This window comes from Lactuca sativa, chromosome 7 (genome assembly GCF_002870075.4).
Source record: "Lactuca sativa cultivar Salinas chromosome 7, Lsat_Salinas_v11, whole genome shotgun sequence".
Lineage (NCBI taxonomy): Eukaryota > Viridiplantae > Streptophyta > Magnoliopsida > Asterales > Asteraceae > Lactuca > Lactuca sativa.
In genome coordinates, this window is record NC_056629.2 from 139,808,185 (window position 1) to 139,814,184 (window position 6,000).

Here is a 6,000-nt window from a genome sequence, read left to right on the forward strand (position 1 = left end):
TCATCAGTTGCGTACTGAGGAACAAGAAGAGCCCTCTCCCTGAACTTGGCGGTAATCTCCGCCACTGACTCTGTAGTCTGGGTAAGGTCCTGAAACTCCCTGGCTAACTACTGCACCTCAATAACCGGTGCAAACTCGACTCTGAACCTGATGGAAAAATCTGCCCAAGTCATAGCATCAAGTGCTGTGTCATCTCCGATACCATGCCCAACCTGTTCCCACCAGTCACGTGCCCTGTTCTTCAGAAGACAGGATGCTAATCTGACCTTGTCTCCATCGGGACATCTGCTGGTGCGGAATGTGTTGGCAACATCTTCCAACCACCTAGTACTCGCAATGGGGCCCCACTCCCCAGGTAGTCTAGAGCTCCACAAACCTGGAAATCCCTGAATGTGAGTGTGTGCGACCCCATCATAGCCGCCATCTCAGCACGAAATGTGCTCAACTTCTCATCCATCAACTCCAAAATACCCTCCTTGATCGAACCGAAGATCACAGGAGTCTACTCAAGTGTGATACGGGTAACCTCTAAAGTGAAAAACTGCCTAGTCTGCTCATCCAACTGCTCGTCCCCCGAGCCTGATCCTGATCCCTCCCCGGCACCTGAACTGCCGCCTACTGGTCTAGCGCGTAAAACCACCATTCTGAAAACACATCACATTACACGTTAAAAACACTGATATATCTTGAGGGATCACTATTAATACAAGTTTCCTGGTCTCGCCTCGGCCTTCCTCGATTCAAGTACAGATCCTCTGCTTCTAGTAGTATGGGCCCCTACTACCTTCCACATCTATTTGTACTTTCCTCAAGAACTGCCTCGACTCCATCAAGTCACTACTACTGCTACTGATCTCTGCTACTCTCATCCTAGGCTTGCCCTAGGGAAATCTCTAACTCAACAAAAACCAGTCCTCAGCTGCTGAAGGCCTCCTTGTAATTCCAATTAGTCATTACCTGAATACCATCACATGTGACGAGGCTTAGATAATCCTTCGAGTAAAAGACTCATTCCTACAACGGTTGGACTCAAACAAGAGCTGTGCAGTTGGGCCAAATCCAACATTCTGAGATTATTCAACCCTGATCACATGTGATGCGGCGTATTCACCTAATGGCTAACTCCCATCACTCGGAGTCCCACAAAGCACAAAGCAAGCGGCATCCGGGCATAGGAAACTAATCAAGCAACTCTATTCTCATAATAAGAAACTGTACTAGCATATAATGCTAAGCTCATAATATCAGGCATAACCTAAACAGGCTATCCTACTACAGTCTACTCAATACTAGCATGCAATTCTCACAAAGCTGAAACACATATAGCAGGCACACAAGGCATCCTCCTAGATCGTTTTTCCTATTCCAGCATGCTGTTCTACTGAAACTGAAACTTATAATGATAACATAAACTTGTATGGGTAATTTGGGAGTACTTACTTGAGCTCGGCTGATCGCATGCACCACACCCCTTTTTTTAAAAAAAAAAAAAAACTCTTTTTCTTTCTAAGTTCTTTTTCAAAAAAAATATTCTTTTCGAATATGTTTCTCTTTTAAAAATCTTTTACCATATCCTTAGTTTGAGTTCAGACACACTCGAAAGCGTGCCTGAAACCCTCAAACCAAGGCTCTGATACCAACTTGTAACGACCCAAAATGCGACCCAAAATTTTTTGTTTAAATAATACTAAAGATATCAACCATTTATAATATATCATGAAATCGTACGTCATAAATCCCAAAAAGTTGTAATGGATGTGTCATGACAAAAGAACTGTATCAACATAATATTGTATCTGAAATAAACTCCCAGGACAAAAGCTGAAACTGTGGTGTATGCATTGCCATCATCCCGATCTCTTCCCTTTGCTTGCGGAAGTACCTCAAAACCAAAACAGAAACTGTAAGCACAAAGCTTAGTGAGCTCCCCCAAACTACCACATACCATACAATAACATGTAAAGCACATACTGGGCCTTGCCCACTGTATCAGACCGAAGTCCGGAAACTAACCAGGGCCTTGCCCTCTGCATCGGACCAAAGTCCGGAACTAACTGGGACCTTGCCCCCTGCATCTGACCGAAGTCCGGAACTAACTGCATCGGACCGGAGTTCGGGACTGACTGGGACCTTGTCCCCTGCATCGAACCGAATTCCGGAAACTGCATCGGACCGAAGTCTAGAACTAACTGAACATAACATAGCATAAACATATCAACTAGCATGAACACATATACTGCATACTGCATCGGACCAGGGTCCGGAACACATAACACAAAACATGCTTGAATCACAAAGACATCAAGCAATCTAACTACTACATCGGACCGAGGTCCGGAACTACTGCTAACTAAATGGGCCGACATTGTGGCCGTAGACCCATTCCTACTGGAAGGAAAACTGACCTCGTAATGCTGGCTGCTGAGATGCTAACTCTAAAAGTGGCTGACTGCTGATCCGGAACTGTCCGGCTACAAATCCCAAAAACACTAGATCAGGTACTTATAAATGCCCTCAAGCTAAAATGATTGTTTTACCCCTGGTTAAAGTCAACTCCCTGGTCAAATTCAACTTCTAGTTGACCGGACTCGCCAAGTCAGGGCGCAGACTCGCCGAGTCCCTTCATTACTAACTTTGACCTTAACTCACCGAGTCCCTTCCCCACTCACTGATTCACCCTGAACTCACAAATCGAAGAAAAACGGGGGACTCGCGACTCGACTCGTCGAGTCCGAAGAACAACTCGCCGAGTCTTAATGTGCAGATCTCATACAGTCGATTCTAATCCATTCCAGAGCATCTAACTCGTAGATCTAAGCTCCTGGGACCATCTGAACACGTATAGTTGCTAACTTTACGTGTAACTAAGAAGGAATGAAGCTATTTCATTCGAACTTTACTTTAATCAGGAAAACTCATATGACTCGCCGAGTTGTATGAACAACTCGTCAAGTCTAAGGCAATCTTCATCGGACTCGCCGAGTTGCTCATCCAACTTGTCGAGTCCACGACTATCTTCATATGAATCACCAAGTCAACCTTGCGACTCGTCGAGTCCATTCAGTCCTTTTTCCATACAGACCTGAATTGAGCCATGCAACGACCCAAATCACAGATCTAAGCTTCTAGGGCATGTTGATCACGTAAAGTTGCAAACTTTACATGCATACACGACTTGAAAGGCTTCAAATGTCGAATCTAGGCTCTTAATGAGGTTCTAAACTCAAGAGGGACCTCAATCATGACTACAACTAAAACTTTACACTTCTAGAATGCGACGAGGGTCCATATCTGAAGTATAACCCGATTATAAGGCTTTATCACATAGGATTTGGGGTTTTGGGGCTTAAAAGCAACAATTTAGGGACAAACAAGATCTACTAAATCAATAAGCAAGATGGAGACTTTATTACCAGAAAAGATGACCACAAATGCGTGTGTTCTGGATCTACTTCCTCTTCCTTGAAGTCTTCAACCTTATTCTTCTTCTACTTGCTCCAAAAGTTCCTTCACAAGGTAACAATCAGTCACACACACTCTTTAAGGGGGCTAAGGTTCGGTAAAGGATGATCTGAGGGTGATGGAGGCGAGGTTGGGGGTGTATAAGTGTGTTTAAATAGGGTGCAAACCCTTAACATTAGGGCTTCATCCAGACAGGAGGACTCGCCGAGTCCAACGTATGGACTCGTTGAGTAGCCAGCTTAAATCGCGTGATCATCCTGTCTCTACTCGACGAGTCGGGCTATAGACTCGTCAAGTACCCCTTAAGAATTGAAAATACTTAATTTAAAAAACATACTAGAAATGAGGTGTTACATTCATGTTCATGTATCCCATCACTAGCCGACATTGGGTGGCAAACATGGAGAATGCCCAGTGCACAAGTTTTTGCCCCGAGGAGGCAAGGTGGGGTTCGTATCTTTATGTTGAGGCCTCAAGCACAAGACTGGTGTGAGGAGGTAACCTGTGAGGTGGGATCAACAAGGGTGGCTGAGATGACTTGGTAGCAGTTTGTGGGGAGGTTTGACCAGGAGTTTGTACCATCCATTGAGGTGCAAGGTTTGGTGAGAGTGTTCCAGGATTTATAGCAGACCACTGAGACTGTGGCGAAGATCACCACCAAGTTTTGAGAGAGGGAAGTACGCTACGAATAAGGAGATGAAGTAGACTAGGTATGATTCCATGATGAGGGATGATATTCGGGAGTTTGTGATATTTTTAGTATGCAAGACCCTGAATGAGATGGTGGAGAAGGCCCGAGAACGGGAGATTACGTTAGAGCTCCTCACGAAGCAGATGCCGTAACAGGTTCAGGCAGCAATGGATCAGGCCAAGTAGCCTATGACCTCCGATCCTCTCAGCAGGGGCCAGTATAGTCGTGGCCGTTGTGCCAAGTGTGGTAAGCCGCACAGTGGAGCATGCTGATCGACGGGCTCAATATATTATGTGTGTGGCGAGTTGGGTCACATGAGTCGTGATTTCCCCAAGAAGGGCTTGATTTGTTTCCACTGCAACCAGACCGGTCATAAAAATGTTGACTGTCCGAGGTTGGTAAGTGGAGGAGGAGCAGTGGCGGCGCCTACACCTGCCACGATGAGGATTACTGATGGCCTCCCGATCAAGGCGGAGGCTCCTACGGTGAAGAGTCGTGCATTTCAGCTGACTACCAAGGAGACCCGAGCAATGCCTGATGTTGTGACTAGTATGTGATCTAATTCTGTTTCTTTTATTTTATTGTTATGCTTATGTATGTTATGATTTTATATAGGGACCTTTTTGGTCAATGGTATATCGGCTCAGATTCTTTTTTATTCGAGGGCTACCCGATCTTTTGTATCCCTAGCGCTCAGCAAGAAGTTTCGTGATGCTCTAGGGATTTTAGATTCCCCACTCGAGGTGGAGATTGCGGACGACCACACTGTGAGTGCTACGAGGGTATTTCGGAGGAGTGTTCTGAATATGTTCTGGAAGAGGTTTCCTATCGATTTGGTTCTGATTCCTTTACGAGGATTGAAGGTGATCATCGAGATTGATTGATTGGGGCCTAATGGGGCCATGATAGATTGCAAACATCAGTTAGTGAGGGTTCGAACCCCAAGTAGGGGAGAACTGTTTATTCATGGAGAGAGAGCCTCACATAGGCCAACTCTCTATTCAGCTATGAGGGATAGGAGACTTCTTCAGCAGGGTGGTTCTGGGTTTCTGGCTTACGTTTCGGATATGAGCGTAGAAGCCACGCCAGATATGAGTAGGGTACCGATTGTACGAGATTTTCCTGATGTTTTTCCAAATGCGATTTTCCTGATGTTTTCCGATAGCTAAGGCGTCGTATCGTCTAGCTCCGCCTGAGATGCGGGACTTGTCTACGTGCCACTACCTCGCGTACGTAGATCTCAACTAGCTTCTCAGCCGATATACTCTCCTGGATCGGGATGAAATGAGCACTCTTGGTCAACCGATCCATGATGACCCATCAAATCCACTCCACGTGCGGTCCTAGGAAGCTTCGTGATGAAATCCACAGTGATATCTTCCCATTTCCACATGGGAATATCCAACGGCTACATCTTGGCATGAGGTTTCTAGTGTTCGGCTTGACTTTCCGTCAAGTCAAGCACTGCTTTACATAACATGTTATATCCTGCTTCATGCAAGGCCACCAATAATCAGGGCGAAGATCCCGATACAACTTTGTCGCCCCAGGATGGATGGAGAACCTCAACTTGTGAGCCTGATTTATCAGAACCTGTCATACTCCACCCCAATATGGAACGCAGACCCTCCTATACAGGGTCAACAACCCATGGTTGTCATAATCAAATGAGGCCATCTAGCCTGTAATCCGCTCATACTTCTGGCGCTCTTCCTTTATACCCTCGACCCGCGCCTCCCGGATCCGCTCTAGCAACCGATTAATCACTGTCATTCTCAAACATATGTCTCGTATCGGTGCCGCAACCGCCTTGCGGCTAAGAGCATCGGCCACCACAATGCTCTTCC